Raw genomic sequence first — 22,132 nt, 5'->3', positions numbered from 1 at the left:
AACTGTAGCCTTTCCTCCAAAAGCCGGGTCTTGTTAACCATCTCTCTTTTTCACTTTGGTGTATCAGCTGCAGCTATGTAGGTTTTAGGAAAGAACTCTTGTTGAGAATTCATGTGTGCATCATTCTGTCGTGTCTAGAAGACTCGGTTTTTGCAGTATTATTTCCCATCCTCTGGCTCTTACAACCTCCCATCTCTCTTTGCAGATATTTTCTGAGCCTGTCCAGGCATTTCTCATTACCTAACACATTGACTTCACAGAGCCATTCACTAACGGCTGAATGAACAAATAAATACAGTGAAAGCTTATTAGTTTGTAGTCCCCTCTAAGTCAGCGCTGGCTCTGTCCTCTCCTCTGAGAGATGGCAGGCCCTCGTCTTTGCTTTCATAAACAACCTATGTCTGCTGTTCACATATGGGGATGGATTTTCCTTCCGTTTTCTTCCAGTTCCTGAGATTTCCTTTGGTGTATAGGAATTGATAGGTACCCGAATGTGCTAGCTTCTGTACAGCAGTGTCTCTCACAGCTCCCAAAGATGTTTGCCATCCTGCAGGGGTGCAAATGATTGGCTTGAATGAGTAAGGAGAAAGGAGAGTCACGCCAGATCCTCTACAGAGACTAGATGCTCTCCTCCACCACTCAGGTTCCGGAAACCAGAAACACTCTACAGGGAACTGACCATGGCAGAAAACAGCAGCAAAGAACTCTAGTTGCTTTGAATTAGTGAAAGAATGGATCCTGCAGCAGGAGCTTATCGTGGTCCTTTGTGAACCAAGAAACTAAACCTTAGGAGAGGTTCCGTTTGTCCAGATCTCCCACCGCATTAATGAACAATGGGAAGGCAGCCTGGGTCCTGGTTTGTAGGCTATGCTCATTCAGGTGCAAAGAGATTATGACAATTGATAAATAAATAAGCATGTGCTGTTTTTTCTTATTCATTATTTTTAATGAAACCTTTGTTTGGCTATAATAACCTCCCATATGAATTCTCTAACTACCAACATTGTTAAAGTCATATGTAGTGTTTATTAACAAGAATTCTAGTAGCTGCAAAAGCCTGCAGTTTAGGATCTAAGTACCTGCTGGTTTCTCTGTCTCAAATTTTTTCCCTTCGGGGAAACCACAGCTGGCTTTTCCATCTACTAGGCTGCACTGTGGAGGTCTCATGGACGATGTCCCATGAACGATGCCCCAGGCAAAGTGGCCTTGTACAAACTGCAGAAAATCTGTACCAGGAGTAGGCTAAGGCTCACATAGACAATAACCAAAGCACATTCACTGCAGTGGGACCTGCCTAGGACACTGTCAACACACTCTTCCTGCCTTCCTCCTACACTGCCTTAGGATCTGCCCTCCCCGTCCACTCTTCATCAACGTTCTCTGATTCTGCGGGCTCATCTATAGCCTCCCTAATGACTTCTGTTTAATTAGCCAGAGTTTGTTTTCATGGCTTGGAATCAAACTCTAGAAGTCATCTGACCTGCAGGTTTCACTCCAGTTCATTTTGGTGGGTTTAACCCTAGTTAAGTTCTATGAGTAGCACCACGAAAAAATAAAGGTTAAAAAAATGTTGTGTGTGTGTGTGGGCGGGGGGAGTATGTTACCTCCTAAGTCTACAGCTATACAAGGAAAAAAAAAGACTTTGTATTGTAATGTATACAAAAAAAAGACAATCTTGGTTACATTGTGGAACTCTATTTGTCTTAAGATGGTCTGCAATTTAAATTATTTAAGTTAGAGTCGTTTTTTATATGTTTACAGTTGACACAACTGTTTTATGAAAGCAAATACAATAGTACCAGGGCTCTATTTGTACATTTGGTGCTCTGTGAACTTATGACACATATTTCCTTTAAAATTTAATACTAAAACTAATTTGTTTATTTGTGTAGGTAATGGTAAACCACATAAAAAAAGACCTAATTAATAAATTAGAGAAAATGGTATGTAATTATATTTTAATTTATTCACATTAAGCCATAGACATATTCTGTTTCATGAATACATAGACACATCCTGTGTGAATCAGATGATAGTGGTTTTACTACAAATTGTAGCTGTTCTTTAGTTGTAAACTGCACTTATCAGGTTAAATGAGAACATTTATTAAAGGTGTTCATTTTTAAAAGTATGAAACAGGATTTTTTCCCCTTGGAGAAGAGAGGAGAGGAGGGGAGGGGAGGGAAAGCAGAAGGGAGGGGAGAAGGAAGGGGAGAGGAGGGGAAGGGAGGGGGAGGGGAGGAAAGGGGAAGAAAGGAGGGGAGGGGAGGGGAGGGGAGAGGAGAGGAGAGGAACAAAAGGGAACTGGATAGAGGGGCAGAGGGAAGGTGGGGAAGGACTGGGAAAGAGGAGGGAGAGTAAATGGGTTGGGATGTAAAATCCTAATAATACTAATAATAATAGGGTAAAAATTAATGAAACATTTTTTAAAAATTAGCCCATCATAATAATACATTTCTATTCTTTCTGAAAAAAAAAAAAAAAAGAGTCACGTGCGAAAGAATATAAAACAGAAGTTTCATAATATAAAACAGCAGTAAAGTTTTATCCTCTCTTTTTAATATAAGTTTAGGAAGCCAGACTCGATGCTTCATGCTTACCGTGCAGAGACTTTTAAGAGACTGATGCGTCTCCTCAGTCCCACAGTGGTTGGTTCCTTGCTAATTGAATCTATTGTCCTTATAGTTCCCGGGGCACAGGAATGGGATCTTCACACCTTAGCCCTCTGCTCTGCAAGTCCTATCTCATGGTCTCACAGAGCCCTGTGTTCTACCTTTTATCCACCTCCATGCTCAGAGAACCTTCAGTCTAGGAGAGGAGCCCTTTCCTTAGAGCTGCTGGGGTTCGAACCTACAACTACGAGCATACTAACGAGCTGCTCTAGCCATGGCCTATTTCTATGCTATTTTAATATTATTTTATTTTATTTTATTTTATTTTATTTGTGTTTTAGCACAATACTAGAGACCAGACCTGGGCTTTCCCATTCTAGGGAACTGCTCTGCCCCTGAGCACCACCCTTAGCCGAGAAACCTTACATTTCATTGGTCTAAATATTTTTGTGTGTACTGAAGCTTAAATCGTTGAAACTCAAAAGCGAGGAACTTGTTCTCCACAGTCCACTGTCTCAGTCCCTCGGCCAGTGCAACAGCAAAAAAATGTAAGGGTTCGGCACTGGGTACGGCAGGGGCGGGGCCGGTGGAATGCTATCTCAAACTGTCCTTCTCTACGGAAGGTAACATCTGTTCTCCCAGACTTCTAAGGAGGGTGCTGAGATGCACTGCCCACATTCCTGCCCTGTGACTAACAGTTTTAGTCCTCCAAGACCTAGGAATTTCCCTTTTTGCAGCAGCAGCAGCACCAGCTGCCCTTCAGAGCCTCTCCCCTCAGGGCTAAAGCTTCTAAAAGTTCTTCCACTTGCCACCCTTTCCGCTTGAGAAATTTCTAGATGACTTTGGGTATACTAATACAGAAAATAAGGGTTCATACCCTTTACACCTTAACTGATAATAAAACAAACAAATATTTAAAACTCAGGATGCATACAATTTTACCATTTATTAAAGGTGAAGGTAAATTTGCATACTAATGAGACAGATGTGCTTTTCATCTTCACATAAAGAATTAAATTTTAGCTGAATGTTTGATGGTTCAGGACATTGAGCATCTTCAGCATTTTCCAGGGATGATGGATATTTTGATGTTCTAATCATCAGTGCTGACAGAACATTATAGCACACCGAATACCTACAAAATGGCACAAGTCTTTGCAGGCTTATTTCAGAAATTGCTGGAAATTTACTGTTAATCTCATGCCAAATTCATTTAATGATTTTTTTTAATGAAACCGAAATCAACAACTCCCATAAAAAATTTTAAATCGGGCATTCTAACAGTGTTAACTCAAATGCATACTAGTTGATGAATGCAAACATGAAAAGTCTGTTTCCACGGTTGACGCACTATGTTTTAATAAGAGCATAAAACTTTCAAGAAGCATCGTGAAGACATTCTAATCCGTAGCGAACAACAGCTCGGATCTGCAACGGTGTACTTCCGGGTGGCATCCACCGCAGTATCCGCTGCACATGGTATAAACGCAGGATCATACAACCTGCCCATGAGCATGCAAAAGTTCAGACCTGCAGTCATCTGGCAGGATAAAACTCTGGCACTCCCAGAAACCCCTCAGATTCCTCATGTGTTTGATTCTGAATTCGTTTTTGAATCTTACATCTTCAGATCTTTCGCTATTGCCAATTTGTTGATATCACCACACTTAGTGACATGATTCCATATGGCAGCACAACCCACATTTTAAGAAGCTGGAGCTTAGGTATCTCACATCTAAAGGCTGACTCTGCTCTAACACACACACAGGTGCTGGATGACGTCTTGTGACGTTAACACAGACCATCTTTTCGGTGGTCCCACCCTGCTTCCTTCCCTTTCCTCAGGCGTTGATCCTCAAATAATCTCCAGTAAACTTTGTGTACATAGATCTTCATCAAGTGTTACTTCCAGAAGACATTTCCTATATTAGTTACCTTTAGACTCTGTCTATAATTTTACACACACAGAGGGGGGGGGGGATACACATGTGCCCGCGCACATTTCCACTTACCACTCAGGTCCAAGAATCTAGAAATCTAAAACAGTGGGAGAACTTTAGGTTGCTTAGGGGTTTTCTTCAAGAAGTCCCATGTGAAAAGTTTTAGATTATTTCTACTAATTTTAGAATTAAGGAAGTTGTCAGGGATGCTGATGAAAGGGAAAAGACAGGGCTGTAAAGACAAAGCCTCTCATACTCCTTGTCCTAGTCAGGGTTTCTATTCCTGCACAAAACATCATGACCAAGAAGCAAGTTGGGGAGGAAAGGGTTTATTCAGCTTACACTTCCACATTGCTGTTCATCACCAAAGGAAGTCAGGACTGGAACCCAAGCAGGTCAGGAAGCAGGAACTGATGCAGAGGCCATGAAGGGATGTTACTTACTGGCTTGCTTCCCATGGCTTGCTCAGCCTGCTTTTTTATAGAACCCAGGCCTACTAGCCCAGGGATGGCTCTACCCACAGTGGACTGAGCCCTCCCCCAATGATCACTATTTGAGCAGCAGAGAGGGTAACCAGAACACTACAGAAGTAACTTTTAGGTGATGTTTAAGTATAAATTCCAAAATTACAGAAATTTCTAAAACATCTACCCTTGTAGATGAAGAACAGAGCAGGTGTTTGTATTGATAACTGTGGAATTCCCATGATTCTAAGACACTTAGCATCAATTGCTCTCTTGTACCAAGTTGAAAGATAAATCTTGCAGACAGAAAGGCAAAGGTGAAGAGTTTTGCTGCCCTTTTCTGTGCAGAAGGTAATAGTGCTTTCTGTTCCGGTTTGGAAGATCTTAAAAGTCAGACAGTGAAAGGCTGTAGCCAGTGCTGGATGATCTCCTACGAGTCACTGATTTCACTTAGAACACACAATTATATTTCTAGTATTCATTTTATTACCTTTGTTTCGAAGTCTAACAGTCATGGCCAAATATCCTGAGGCCTCATGCACTACATTTCGACTTCCTGTTTCTTGTGCTCATATTGATTCCTTTACCTATCTTTTATGTAACTCATCCCTTGGGATTTATTCCACTTAGTTAGGACAGTATCTAAAGCAGATAAATTGATTTTCTTTTGTCTGCCCTCAAACTTGTACTACGCTTAACCTATGTTCATGATTGTGCAGAAGGCTTTCCCTCCTTGCGGAGTGTTACAAGGCTGAGGTAGACAGTGTCTGGCTAATGTAGAGTAATAACTCTCCTGAGCATTGCCTTGTCATGTGTGAATTATGCTCCCAAGAAAACATCTGACATTTTTTTCTTGGGTGTGTGTAAACTACCAAGTTAGAAGCCAGAGCTAAGATGCTTCCCCTTGACGTGTGATTATTTTATTTTGCCTTTTTATGAACAGAATGTCTTTTTATAATAGAATGTCTTTATTCAGACCGTGGACAGAAAGACAAAATGAGAGGAGCTCCTTCTTATAAGTATTTCCTGTTTTTAGGGCCTCATTTGAGGGTTTGATATGTGTGTAGGTCCTTCAGACCTACAAGCAAGTATTAAAAGCGTTCTGTAGATTAAAAAAAAAAAAAAAGCCCAGGCTCAGAGAGATTTGAGGAATGTGTTTAAATCACATGGTGGGGAAATTATAGGTAAGATCTGATCACGCTTAGCACTTGCTCAAAATCATGACCGTTTTTCATTTCAGATCTTGTCTAACTTCAAAAACAGTCTCTCTGTCCTCAGCTTTGCCTGATTCCCTAACCCAGTTCCATCCTGTTTCCTCCCAGCACATCAACAGACTTCACCCTCCTTCCCATCCACAACCCTGTCTTTTCTTGCAGCCTTTTCTCAAGACTTTGCACTCAATTTCTCTTTCCCCCTCTGAGGAGCTGCCAAAATGCACAGGGAGGATCAGGCCCCTCAGCCTTCCTCTCTAGCCTTTGCTCCACTCAGCTTCTTTCTCAGCATGTGTTCAAGCTCTCAAGGCACTTTCCCTAGGGAAGCCCAGGAGCTAAAATTAGCCTACTGTGTGTGCTAGCACCTAGTGAGTTTCCTGGGCTATGAGAAACCGTGCAAGAATAAAAAATGGGGAAGATAGACAAGTTAGGAAAGCAAAAGAGGGGACACCTTCAAACCTCTGCTGCCGGAAGGGTGGACTCCCCCAGGATTCGTTTTCAGAACTCTTAGTTACATCTGATCAGAAGGATCTGGTGCACTTCCTACTCAGATAAAAAGTACTGGTCCAAGGGCATAAAACAACACAGTGGTTAAGGAAGAAATATAATTTCAATTGTCATCCAGGAAGGAGGCAGAGACACTAAAAGTTGTTGAACTGCTAAATAACCATGTTTTAAAATGGGTTTAAATGAATATTCTATATTAAATCACATTCATTTATCTATTTATTTGGTAATCTACTTTATGATGAATGTCTACTATAATGGTTTACTTTGTAATTGTTTGTTAGTAAAATGTTTGAAAATATAATTAAGCTCATTGCAATTTATTGGAGGAAAATTGTCTCTCACATAAAATATTTTGGGAACGATTTCAAAAGAGAGTACAACAAAAATATATAAATCCATGCTCAATCCAGACTATTCTTATTGTGCAATAACTTTTACCCACAACAGAGAGGGCTAGATCACTGTGGTGGCTTGAAAATGCTTCACCTGGGGAATGGCATTGGATATTAGGAGGTGTGGCCTTGTTGGACTGGGTGTGGCCTTATTGGAGGAAGTGTGTCATTGTGAGGGTGGGCTTTGAGATCTTCCTCCTAGCTGCCTGAGGATGCCAGTCTTTCCTGGATACAGTCAGATCAAGATGCAGAACTCTCAGCTACTTCTGGCTGCTGCCATGCTTCCTGCCACCATGATGATAATGGACTGAACCTTTGAAACTGTAAGCCAGCTCCAATGAAATGTTTGCCTTTATAAGAGTTGCCTTGTGGGGGTCTCTTCACAGGAATGGAACCCATAACTAAGACTTCCTAACTGTAGCAAGAAATACCTGTAATTTCTAAAAATAGCTCAATAGGCAGAGAGCTTGTTTACCCTGTGTGAAACCTTAGATCAGTGATTCTCAACCTGTGTGGAGGGTCAAATAACCTTTCACAGGGGTTGCCTTTGACCATCAGAAAACACATATATTTACATTATGATTCACAACAGTGGAAAAATTATAGCTATGAGGCAGCAATGAAATAAGTTTATGGTTGGGGGGTCACCATAGCATGAGGGACTGTATTAAAAAGTCACAGACTAGTAACATGGAGCAACATGGTAGCCCAGCCTGTGGTCCTAACACTTCTATTCCCCCTGAAGGCAAGCAGGTCAGAGGTTCAAGACTGTGTCTGTGAAAAAAAGACTCATACAAAACCTTCCACACTAAAAATCAAAGTGTGACAATTTCTATGCACACACATCCCTTTGCTTAAGCCAATCAACTCACTCCTCCCTAGTCACAGTGCATTCAGCTAGGGCCATAAAGGGTGTGAAAAAAACTTTTAGTGCCTTACCTCAGTCCAGCCACAATATGATATATATAATAATATATGTGATGTTATGCATTATATATAATATGTACTGTATATAATATAAAACATATATAATATATTGTATATATTACTACATATATAATATATATTATAACATACATTACTCTTTTGAAGGTTTACTATTTTACACTTTTAAGACTAATATGGCACTTTGTAAAGAATAGGAAGCAATGGTTCAATTAGCTTTTCAAATAAATCATTGATTGTGCTACTAGCTAATGTGTGAATGAAGTGCTTATTTCCTGAGTTACACTCTCCTCCTCATGAAATATGACCTTCAATCTAGAGAAAGTTCCCATGCCTACTGCAGTCTTGTGCAGGCTCCTAATCAATCCATCTATCCCTGAGGTAATGCCCAATCATTAGTTATGCTGACTTGGTACAATATTTTAATGTTCTGACAAGGACTCTCATTATTTTTCATGTTCACATATTTCTTAGCTTCTTTTGGACATTTGCTGGTCCATGCAAAATGTAGGATAATTCACTTTTCTTATTCCATAGGGATTTTAGTTAAAAGTCATTAAATATATATAACAATTTGGGCAGATTGACATATTTGTAATAATAAGTCTTCTCATGTAGGAAATGGGAGTGGTTTCTTTTCTATTTTGTTAGCCCTGGTGCAACCCTTTAATAAGGTCTTATACCTCTCTTCCCTTGGGCCCTGTACTTTCTTATTAAATTTATTCATTTATTAGTTTAGTTTGCAATATTGCTTTACCTTATTTTGTACTGTTTTAAGTGGACTGCATTTTCTACTCATATCTGGTTATCTCTAGCACAGACCCTGCTGTTTCTTGTTAGATAAACATGACATGCATTTAAATAACCACCCCAGCCTACATGCAGGTGGATTATAGAAGTCCAAAAGAAGACTTTCTAAATAGAATCTGCAGCCATGTTTGCTTGTGGTTTTGCATAAGTTACTTTATCATGTTTAGATGGTTTCCTTTTTTCTATTCATAGTCTTTGTAGATTTATAATAAGAATTTCTGTTGAATTCAACCAAAAGCCTCATAGCATCCACAGAGATGTCACTTCAAGTAACCAAAGTATGTCATTGAAAGGCCTCTGATATGAACTGTTAGATCTTGGGAATGAAGGTCATCACTTTCTTTCCCTGTGATTACCTAACTCTGGTGTTACCACTTTAACTATTTTATAATATATTAATAAGATGTACATCATTTGTATGACTTGAGATAGTTTAAGTATCATTGGGCTTATTTATTTTTCAATAATCTTACACACAGCAGAAGCATTTACATTATTTACACAATAAGAAGAATAGTCAGATTGTTATTTCAGTTTAGAATACAGATGCTCCTGAACATTTATAGCCAATGTAGAAATGAAAGTGGGTATGCGAACCAAAGTCAAGCACAGCAAATGCAAATTAATTTCCCAGAAATGCTGACTCAGGTGCACGGTCTTCCACCCATTCTCCTCAGGAAACGTGTGACTCTGTTCTCCCTTCTGTCACTTCTGGTTTTTCCTTTTCATCTTAGCATCTTAGCCAGAGTGGCTGTGAGACTCCTCATTCACATATGTCAGCAAGTTCGACTTCTCTGATCCTTTCCTCCTGATGGATTAAAATGGCTTTTTTACATTATTGTTGTATTTAATTCTATGTGTATGTGTATGAGTGTTTTGCCTACATCTATGTCTCTGGGTAATGGCCACAGGGGGCCAGAAGGATCCGCAGGAACTAGAGTTACAGATGATACATGGGTACTGGGAGTTGAACTCAGGTCCTCTGGAAGAGCAATCCATGCTCTAAATCTCTGAGCCATCCCTTCAGTCCCTGACATAGCTTTTTCTTGAGGATACACTCTCCAAACCACATACAAGGAGAGGCTGTTCCATTTCTCATGCCCTCAGTCTTGGATAGAAGTTATAGGAGAGGTGACTGAGTTTTAGAAGCTTATGCCATGACTATAATACTCTTTTCTCTGGGCCTCCTAGTCATTGCTGGCTTAGTGTTCTCTTCGCCTGACTTCAGCATCTTGACATTTGCAGTACCCACACACTGATCATCCACCGAGTCTCAGCCTTACAGAGCCTTTCTGTGTTTGTGGCACCTGGACAGCCATGTTGGCATACACACTATAGTCATGGCTACTTGAGAACTGTATGCTGAGCATTGCTCTAGGAACTTTATGAGTCTGCATTCATTCTGACATCAATCACAAAACCCATTGTGGTAGGTGAAATTTTCCTATGAAGAGCCTCGGGTACTGGGGGTGGGGACACGGCTAATGTATCACAAGTTAGGAACAGAACTGCTAGAAATGAAGATAGATATCCTCAAGCCCTTCGTTACATCATAGCCTGTCCACAAATAGCCCATTTCTACATTCATAGACTGGCCCTGTGATACCATCAAGATATCCACTTTCTTTTTTTAATTGATATTTAATTTATTTATATTTCAAATGTTATCCCCTTCCCCCTATGTTATTCCTCATTTCCCTGCTTTTATGAGGGTGCTCCCTTACCCACCCAACCATTCCTACCTCACCTGGCCCCATTCTGGGGCATCAAGCCTTCACAGGACCAAAGGCCTCTCTTCCCATTGATGCCAGATAAGAACATCCTCTGCTACATATTCGGCTGGAGTCATGTGTGCTCTTTGGTTGGTGGTTTAGTCCCTGGGAGCTCTGGAAGGTCTGGTTGGTTGATATTGTTGATCTTCCTGTGAGGCTACAAACTCCTTCAGCTTCTTCAGTCCTTTCCCTAACTCCTCCACTGGGGCTGTGATGAGTCTGATGATTGGTTGTGAGCATCCCCATCTGTATTGGTCAGGCTCTGGCAGAGCCTCTCAGAAGACAGTTAGTTATATCAGGCTCCTGTCAGGTCTTAGCATCCACAATAGGGTCTGGGTTTGGTGTCTGTATATGGGATGGATCCCCAGGTGGGGCAGACTCTGGATGGCCTTTCCCTCAGTCTCTGCTCCAAACTTTATCTCTGTATTTCCTTTAGACAGGAGCTATTCTGGGTTAAAACTTTGGAGATGAGTAGATGGACCTATCCCCTTTCTTAACCTCTGGATATGGTCTCCAAAGGTTCTCCCTCCCCTTTGTTGGACATTTCAGCTAATCTCATCCCAGTCGAGTCCTGGGAGCCTCTTGCTTTCCTGGCATCTGGAACTTTCTTGTGTCTACCTGCAGTTTTACATCCCACATTGCAACATACCTCTGTTCAATTTCCTGATCCTCTGTATATCGTCCTTATCTCATCCCATATCTAATCCTGCCCCACCCTTTCACCTCCCCCTCCTCTCTTCTTCCCAAGTCCCTTCCACCCCATACCTCCTGTGAGTATTTTGTTCCCCCTTCTAAGAATGACTGAATCATCCACACTTTGGTCTTCCATCTTCTTGAGCTTCATGTGGTCTATGAATTGTATCTTGGGTATTTCGAGCTTTGGGGCTAATAGTCACTTATTACTGAGTGCATACCATGTATGTTCTTTTGTGATTGGGTTACCTTGTTCAGAATGATATTTTTTAGTTCCATGTATTTGCCTGTGAATTTCATAAAGGCATTGTTTTTAATGGCTAAGTAGTACTCCATTGTGTAAATGTACCACATTTTTTTGTATCCATTCTTCTGTTGATGGGCATCTGGGTTCTTTCCAGTCTCTGGCTATTATAAATAAGGCTGCTATGAATATAGTGGAACATGTTATATGGTATATGTTGTTATATGTTATATGTTGGAGCATCTTTTGGGTAGATGTCCAGGGGTGGTATAGCTGGGTCCTCAGGTAGTACTATATCCAATTTTCTGAGGAACTGCCAGATTGATTTCCACAGTGGTTGTATCAGTTTGCAATCCAACCAACACTAGAGGAGTGTTCCTCTTTCTCCACATCCTTCCTTTCCAACATTTGCTGTCACCTAAGTTTTTCATCATAGCGATTCTGACTAGTGTGAGGTAGTATCTCAGGATTGTTTTGATTTGCATTTTTCAGATGACTAAGGATATTGAACATTTATTTAGGTGCTCCTCTGCCATTCGATATTCTTCAGTTGAGAATTATTTGTTTAGCTCTGTACCCCATTTTTAAAATAGAGTTGTTTGGTTCTCTGAAGTCTAACTTCTTGAGTTCTTTGTATATATTGGATATTAGCCTTCCATCAGTTGTAGGATTGGTAAATATGTATTCCCAATATATGGGCTGCCATTTTGTCCTGTTGACAGTGTCCTATAACAGGAAGCAACAATCACTGGTCCTTAATATCTCTTAACATCAATGGATATCACCCAATAAAAAGACACAGAGTAACAGACTGGATACTTAAACAAACCCAACATTTTGCCACATACAGGAAACACACCTCAGAGGCAAAGACAGACACTACCTCAGAGTAAAAGCCTGGGAAAAAAAATCTCCAAGCAAATGGTCCCAAAAAAACAAGCTAGAGTAGCCACTCTAATATCTAATAAAACCAACTTTCAACCAAAAGTTATCAAAAAAAAGATAAGAAATATTCACTTTCTTACAGAGGATTTTGCTTTACTAGCTTCCCTTGTTGGTTCCAAATACCTCTGTTTGGAACATCAGTATCTTAAAGTATCCTTTTCCAAAGTTCCTTAATAGTCCAGACTGCCTCTTTACCCAGGAACATTTCAACCCCAACTTCACACACTATCATTTTCTCCACATTCCTCCACAATAGCAGTCACTGCTACAGAAATTGAAAAAACCATGTTGATTGGCTGCTGTGAGTACATGAGGCCAGAGGCCCAGTGGGTGAGCACCAATGCTTGGCCCCTACCCTTGCCTCTCTAACTGGCTCTTTTCCATTCCTCCTGGTAATATTTTCTCAACAACTGCTTTATTTTGCTTTCTTTTCAATTTTTTTGTCTTCTCATCAGAAGATTTATTTTTTCAACATCACAGCAATATAGTAGCTATCATAAATAAACAGCTGCAACTTCCTTCATTTCTGCCCCTAAATGTTCCTGTATTTTGGTCTCTCCCTAACCTTTTCTATGCGGTTCACAAGAAAAGTGCTGTCTTTTCTCTAAGGTGTTTTAACTAAAGACCTTGGCTCTGTCTTCCAGCTCTTTTGATGTGTGCTTCATAAGGTATTGGGTTTTAAATCTGTATTTTGTTCAAAGTCAAGTATGCTTTACCACACATACGTGTAAACCCATACAAAGTACGTTGGGCATGTGTGGGGTATATATGTGCACTTGCAGGTACACGGGCCAGAATACAGCCTAAGAGTTATTCTTCAGAAGCCATCCACTGCCAGTTAGGCAAATTGGCCATCAAGTCCAAGGAATCCACCTGTCTCCTCTCTCCCAGGCATGGCTTCTAACACTGGAGCTAACCTAAGACTTGAACTCAGGTCCTCCTGTTTGGGTGGCGATCGCTGACTAAGCCAGCTAAGTGTTCATCCCTCCACACAGTTTTAAGTTACACCACCTCTTCCTTCAACCTTCTTCTTCTTCTCTCCAACTGCCACCCATCAACTTCATTATGGACATGACTAGCTCCTCAGTCTCTCTGTTTCCCTTAATATTCTCACTGCTGTGCCAATGTGCCAGACAAAAGTAACCTCAGGAGGAACGAAGGGCTTATTTTGGCTCACAGTCTGATGGTGTTATGACGTGGAAGGAATGGCAGGAGGAGTATGAGACTCTACTGTATCTTGGGTCAGGAAGCAGAAAGATACCAGTGCTGGTCTTCAGCTGAGCTGTCCTTTGTTTCACATTTCACTTGGTTCTAGACCTCGGCCCACTGGATGTAGCTATCCGCAGACAGGGTGGGTCTTTCCTCCTTAGTTACACTGAAAACACTCTACTTGACATGCTCAGGAATGTCTGCCGGGTGGTTCTAAAGTCATCGAAGTTTACTGTCAAGGTCAACTACCAGAGAAGCTGTCTTTGTCCTGGGGACTCAGGAACTCAGCCAGATGTGATCCCGAGGCTGCCTCATCTGCAAGGCCCCATCCGAGGACGGGGAAAGAAAGAGTCTGGGAAATGACACTAAAGTTCTGTCTTCACTGCCTGCTGCTGGAAGTAACACACAGAATATCTGCTCACAGTTTATTAGTTCGTACCAGTCACGTGACCTGGTCTACCAGCGAGGGAGCAGGAAGTGGGCTTTTCCTTTTCTTTGGGAAGAACCGTGTGCAGCAGAGGTAAGGTCCAAGTAGAACTCTTTGTCCTTTCTTTTCTCTCGGGAGCTTTCCACACTTAACTTTTAGGGACAGACTGGAGGCTTTCTGTCTTCAATTTCTAAATACCTATGAACATATATCAGAGTATAATTATTCACATAATATTTTGATTTTTTTTATCTAAACCATGCAATCTTTAAAAGAAGAATTTTATCATACCCATACACAACAGTGCCTGGCATGCAGAAAGCTCTCGGTGAATGTTTATTGAATAAGAAAGAACAACAACAACAAAAACAATAAAAAAGCCATATACAATTATTCACATTTACATTTTAGTGGCTAGTAAAGTAGCATGAGTCATAAGTACCATTGTAACCCACCACTATGAGACAATCAAGAAACGTAGCATGGCACAAAACGCATTCCAAACAAGTCACTCAATGCGGCAAGTTAAAATATGGCTCAGTTTTCATGAGACACTATCTTAATAGCCAAGGTGCTGTGCTATGTCACCTGTGACAGGTAAGAATGCTCAGGTCTCAGCAATGGAAAAGCACATTTCTCTGAGTATGCCTGAGGCTTATAAATCAACATGTTTTCTCTATTATCTAATACTAATGATGAAAAGGAGGTGACATTAATAACAGTAGTGAAACTGACCACAAAATCATCCTAAGCATCATAATAAGTTCATAATTATTAGTTTGCTTTCTTTACATTTAATTTTTTTTCAATAAACAACCAGGCTTAGGCTATGAATAAAGCAAGATATTAACCATTATAATGCCACTGATTATAGAGTTCTGTCTTCTGTGCTGTGTTCCCACACAAACTACATTGTATTGTGTGTCTTTTTTTTAAGTCAACAATAATAATAACAACAATCGCAACAATGCAGACAAGACATGGCCAAAGACAGCAGAGCTTCATTCCTTCACACCACACAGGACTTAACCAGTGAGTGCTAACTTACCTTTTGTTTGAAAGTGCTCATTACAAACTAAGGTCCTTTTATATCTGAAGCTCATCACCTGTCCCCTAGATAGATATCACAGTTAATTTTGCAGTGGGATCATTAAGGATCCTGGCTAACCGTCTGAGACTGAGCCTGGGAGAAGCCAGAGAGACATCCGAAGGGCAGCACCCTGTGTAGGTCCCAGCTAGGATGTGCCCTGAGAGGAGCAGGAACCAGAAGGAATCAGGAAGAACCAAGTGAGAGCAGAGGGAGTCCAAAGGCTAGAGCAGGAGGGAGAGGCAAATTTGAGACTACCTAGCAGTCAGGGTCACAGAGGAAAAAGTGAAAGGCAAGTGGAGTCTAGGAAGGGAAGCAAGAGGGCAGACAACAGAAACTGAGAGAGAAGCGAGTGGGCCAAGAATAAACTAGAGGCAAAGGGAGTACACAGAGAGCAAGAACAGTGCTCAGAACTCCCCCAGAAGCTCATTCTGCTTCTAATCCTTCTTAGTCCGGCTGCAAGCCCTGAGAAAACACACACACACAGACACACACACACACACACACACACACACAGACACACACACATACACACACATACACACACACACACACACAGAGAGAGAGAGAGAGAGAGAGAGAGAGAGAGAGAGAGAGAGAGAGAGAGACATACACACAAGCACATACTAGCTTTTGAGGCTTTAATTATTACAAATATTTTCTTTCTTAACAAAAAAGCACACATCTTAACCTTTTGAAATCTAGAGGTGAAAACACGCAACTGAAAGGTTTGTTTCTTTTATTTATTTTAACAAAGCAGTAGTCTTCAAAATGCATGGAAGCCTTTCTTCTCTATTGTGCAGGAGTATGACTCATATACATATGTATGAATATACCTATTGCTCCTAGAAGCCAGTGGTCAGACAATTGTCATTCTGTATGGTTTATTCTACATAAAGGTTTAATTCATTTCCTGCTTATGACTAGAAAGAGCTCTTTTTTTTTCTTTTTTCACCATTCTGTTTGGTTAAAAGATTATGGAAACCAGTGAACTATGTAACAGTATTTACCCGCAAGCCTGAAGTCCTGAGTTCAATCCCTGGGACCTACAAGGTAGAAGAAAACTGACTCCTGCAAGTTGTTCTCTGGCTTCTACTCATGTGCCATGGCATGCCATATGTGCACACATAAATAGACAAATGAAGACATAGATAAATACTTCAACTGACAAGATGGCTTAGTGGGTAAAGGTACTTCCTACCAACCCGGATGTCCTGAGTTCAATCCCCAGGACTCACATAGAGGGTGACAACCAATTCCAGCACGTTGCCTTCCAGTCTCCACTTACATGGCCCAGTCATACATGCCCCCTGACTAGTACATGTAACCTTTTAAAAGAATTATTGGTAAAATGAGAGAAAGCACATACACTGAAAGCACACCAGGCATCTGTTTAGTAGCAGGCATGTTCTTGAGCTTGGGTTTTGATGTTTACATTAAGATCCTGATAGTGAATATTCAATCATTTTGGCATCACCACCAGCAGACTGGCTAAAATCAAAAGTTCAGAGAAGTTTAAAAATTCATCAAAAAAAAAAAAAAAAAAAAAAAAAGAAACGAAGAAAAAGAAAACTCATGAAGCCATTAAATGACTGTAGAAGGGTGATAGAATTCAAGGTTAATGTGTAGTAGCCAATTGTTTTCAGAATAATAAAAACGAACAGATAGATTTCAAAACAAAAAACAAACAACAAAACACCATTGTTTTCAGCATTGCTCAAGAATGGTTCCAATGCTTTGGAAGCCAGTCTGGATGCTTCTCACAACACTAAACATACTCTTTCCATACAAACTGGCATGCCCTTCCACATTCACTCAAAGGAACTGAAAACCATTTCCACCCAAATCCAAACAGATGTTTAAAGCAGCTTTGTTTGTAATTGCCAAAGTTTTGGAGTGATTGAAATGTCCTTCAGTAGGCAAACGGATACATGCTGGTATATCCTGAGGATGATAGAGTAACCCCAACCCTCCCACAAAAGCTACTGAGCCATGAAGGCCACAAAGATTTGGATGCACATGAATAAGTAGGGAACAGACTCTGAAGGAGCTGCACAGTTTGTTTGCAACTGTGTGACATCATGAAAAAAGTGTTGACATTAGAAGATCAGTGGCTGCCTGGGATTAGTGAGGAAGGGGTGGATGGGAAGAGCTAGGTGAAATTTTAGGACAGAGAAACTATTCTATATAACACGTCATGCCGTGTTCATGTCATGAGAGACTTGTCCAAGCCTAAAGAATAGACAACATGGAGACAGACTCTGAGATGTAAACTATAGCCTTTGATTGATAAGGATGTGCCAGGGAAAGTTCACCAAAGGCGTCACTCTGTCAGAGAGCTGAGAGTTGGGAGGTGTACCTATGTAAGAATGGTAGCATGTGGACATCTTCTGACCTTCCTGTTAGCACTGTGGCTCTGGTAGGAATTAGCACTAGAGAGACTCTAAAATGTAAAGGGTTTTTATTTATTTTAAAGCAAGACCATGATATTGATGCTAATGAATGCTGCAATGAGTTCGTGGACAGCTGGGTGGTGATGATGCTTGTCTTCTATCCAACCACTCAGGAGGCACAGGCAGGTGGATCTCTGTGAGTTTGAGGCCAGCCTTGTCTAAAGTGAGATCCAGGACAGCTAGAGCTACACAAAAGAACCCATCTCCAAAAAAATAAATAAATAAAAAAAAAATGCTGGCTATTGAGAAGGCTCAGTAGGTAAAGGCACTTGCCAAGAAAGCTTTGGTACCTTAGTTCAGTTCCTGAAAGAGAATCAGCTCTACAGAGTTGTCCTCTGACGACTGCATGTGCACTGTGGCACGTGCCACAGTCACCAACTAATTTTCAGACAATGTCAAGGTCTCACAGAGAGACAAAAGTATAGCTTAGAGTACATCAGGAAAGTGTGAATACCAGCTTCTGCCCCCAGGTTGTTGTGAGAAGCAGAGTGTTGGGAGCCGTTTGTGCCGCACCCAAAGATGGCACCGGCTTCCCTCCGATGACTCAGCAAACAGAGCTGTTGTCCAGCCCAAGGGATGCAGTGTGCATGTGCCACGCACATCACAGCCCGCTCTCGGGGCATGCCAATGAGTTACTGGAGGGCGCACCAATCAGGTAGCGACACGAGTCTCCTGGGCATTTATAAGCAGTGCATTTTCCTCCACAGGGTCCCCTGCTCAGAGTACTGTACAATAAAGGTTGTTCGCAGAAGAATCCTGTTGTCGCACGTCGTTCTTGCCGGCGAGACGTGGGGCGTGCGACAGCAGAGTGCTCCACTGGGGCTTCCACGCAGTAATAAAGGGGTGTATTACAAGTGATCAGCCTCTTTGTTATCACTATAGGAAGGTTCTACGGCAGCCCTGGAGTACAGTCACCAGAGTCAGTAATGCTACTGAGATACAGTCACCAGGAGCTACAATGTCTTCTGTTGTCTTAGCCTCACTTTTAATCAGGAATAAAATTACTTCAAAGCTTTTCATTATATTTATTTACTAATTTTGTGACCACTGAGGAAACTAGAGACTGTGTGTGAATGAGGTCAGAATATAACATGTGTGGCTCCCCCATTCCATTATTCAGGCCCTGGGGATCAAATTCAAGTTGCCGGGGTTGCTCGCAAGTGCCCTTGCCTGCTGAACCACCTTATTGCCCTCCCCCTTTTAATTTCTTTGTGTTGAAAACATTCTTTTAAAACCCTCTTCCTAAGAAATATAAAGACATCACCACTACCTATTCCCTTCCTACTGTGCACCAGAACACTAGATAATAAGATAAAATAATTAAAATCTATTTTAATTAAGCATAACTTAGTACCTACTGGTTAGTCCTTCTGCATCCTTCCCTCTCCTCTGCTCTCCTCTCCCCGGCCTCTGGTAACCACCTTCTTACTAATGTCCATACATCTATCTAGCTTCCATATATAAATGAGAAAGAGAATTTTTCTTTTTCTGTGCCCAGGTATTTCACATAACATTGTGCCAGGAGCACAACTTCCTCCACATTGCTGCAGATAACAAGATCTTATTCTTTTATGGCTGAATACTATTCCACAGTGCATGTATACTGTATCTTCTTTGTCTGCTCACCAACTGAAGCACCTGAAGTTCTTCATTTCTTAGCTACTCTAGATAGTGCTGAGAGTCTACGCTTTTTAATCACAGCAATCAGGAGGCAGAGGCAGGCAGAATCCTGTGAGTTTCAGGCCAACCAGAGCCATAGAGAAAGACCTTGTCTTAAAAAATAAAATAAAATAAAATGCCTATAAATGATAAATGAATAAATAGTGCTTCAATAAACATGAAAGCCCAGATATACCTTTGGAAAATCTATTCATTCCTTGGGAGTGTATATCCAGTAATATGACTGATGGGTTAGCTGTAATTCTAACTGTAATATTTTTGAGGTACCTCTGTACTTTCTTTATAATAACTGTGACACATTACCAAAAAGACTGTGTATTTCCTTTCTCAATACCCTTGCAAGTACTAATTTTCTTTAGGCTTTTCTTGTAATAGCCCTTCTGAGGGGAGGTGAGACACCTCATTGTGGTTTGGTAAGTATTTCCCTTAGACTCACACCATGAGCATCTTTTATAAGTTCTGATGGTTATTTTTATGTCTTCTTTTGACAAGGGTCTCTTCAGGTCCATGTGAACACTTGAACAAGAATGTCCTCATAAGCTTATGTATTGAACGCTTATTTATCAGAGAGTGACACTCTTTGAAAATGATTCGAATGTGTGGCCTTGTTAGAGGAAGGGTGTTGTCAGGGTTAGCCTCTGAGGTTAGAAAGCCCTGTCAGCGTTTCTCTCTTAATGCCTGTGGATCAGGATCTAGCCCTCAGCTCCTGCTTCAGCACCTGCCTGCCTGCTGCCACGCTCTGCCCCCCACAATGGTTAGAATGGACTGAACCTCTGGAGCTATAACCAAGCCCCAGTGAAATGTTGTCCTTTAAGAGTTACCTGGGTCATGGTGTTTTGTCACAGTGACAGACATGTGGCTAAGACAGTCTGCTTACCATCTTAAAATCTGGCCTGGGGACACTACTGACTTGTATTAGGTCTTCTTGGGTGGACAGTTTGTAGATGTTTTCACTCATCCTATAGGTTGTCTCTGCATTTAGTTCATCGTCTCACTTGCTGCATAGGGGATGTTTTTTTGTCCTTGACATAATCCCAATGATCTATTTCTCCTTTTGTTTCCAGCACTCTTTGGGGTTTTATCAAAAGAAGGAGATACCATTTCAGAGCCATGATCATTGTCCCTGTGTTCCCTTCTAGCTGTTCGATAACTTGATTCCTATGTTTAAGTCCCATCTATCCTTAGTTGATCTTTGTGGGAAACGATAGGGGTCTAACTTCATTCTTCTTATGGAAATCCAAGTTATTCGGTGCTTGTGACTGAAGAGGCTGCTCTTTCCTCAGCATGTGTTCTTGGCATATTCCTCAAAAATCACCTGGCTTTGGATGAGGGAGTTTTCTTCTAGGATCTATATTCTGATCCATTGCTCCATATGGCTGTTTCTATGCTAATCCTCAGCTGCTTTTGTTACTATAGTTCTACTGTATATATATGGATGTATGTGTGCATGTATATGTGGTTTCTCTGTATACATTTACATCTATACATTCTATGTCTATAAAAGTTTCCCCGTGCTTAGGACTGAATACACACTGAATATGCTATCCCTGATGTCAACAGAATCACACCCTAGGTGTCAGGTACCATGTCTCCCCCTTGTTCTTAGCTAAAGATCGCTCTAGATATTTGAGCATTTTGGTTTATAGCCTTTACTTGTAATTCCATATGTGTTTTAGGTTTTCATATGGAGTTAGATGTTTGGTTTTAGGAAACATGAAAACTGTCATTGGCAATCTGACATGACAGTTTCACTTTGTATCGCTTGAGAAGCCTCCACCAGTCTTCGTTTCTCAGGAAAAGCAGAGGGTAAAACACTAGTGTCCCCAACCATAGACACTTGTCCAGATCGAATGAAATGTCATAAACATGGGGTTTAAATATATATAAAATAAAAGGTTTCACGCGTCTCATTGCCTAGAGAGTTTTGCTTGATAAGTTCCATATTGTCGAGTGTTTTTGAGTGCTATGATCAGAATTCTTAACTCTGAAGATAAGACTGGCCAGCTTTCTCCAGCTTTCTGGACATCAACATGTGCTTGTTGAAAAGATCAGAATCTCTGGAGGTGGCATATAGGACCTTTGAGGCCTTCCTTTAGACGTTAATGAGCTCTGGGTATCACAGAGCCTGAGAACACCATCTTCCTTCCATGCATAATTTGGATCACATGAAACTTGCCCTACAAAATGCTCAGTTCCAAGTAACTCCCCCAAGGCATTATTATTATTATTATTATTATTATCATCATCATCATCATCATCATCATCATCATCATCATCATCATTATGAATGGCAAGTTAAATAGAAACAGTAGGCAATTAATCAGAACTAGGTCAACATACCTAAAGCAAGAATGGAAAATATAGCATGAAATGAGTTACTGATAAGGATGTCCATGTGCAAATTGAGTAATTGCCGAATCGGATGACCTACTGCTTGAGATGGTATGGTCAGAGAGGGAAAGCACAAATCACGTTGCATGTGCAAAGCCAGTGGCATTTCATGCTTTAGTGAATGAGAAAGTTGAAATACTTTAATAGACCCATCAACCACCCAAAAGATCATGCTCTGACTTGGATTTTTTTCTGATGATGATGGTACTTTCACAAAGATCAAGTATGAATATCCTTTTAGAAAAGGAAAAAAATATATAAGTTGTTTGTAAGGGCATAGCATTTAGAAGCAACATATGTTCTCTGTAGTCAAGAATAGGTTCCTTACATCAGCTGAAGACATTCAC

This window comes from Micromys minutus, assembly GCF_963924665.1.
Source record: "Micromys minutus genome assembly, chromosome: 21".
NCBI classification, from domain to species: Eukaryota; Metazoa; Chordata; class Mammalia; order Rodentia; family Muridae; genus Micromys; species Micromys minutus.
This window is presented reverse-complemented; position numbering follows the sequence as displayed.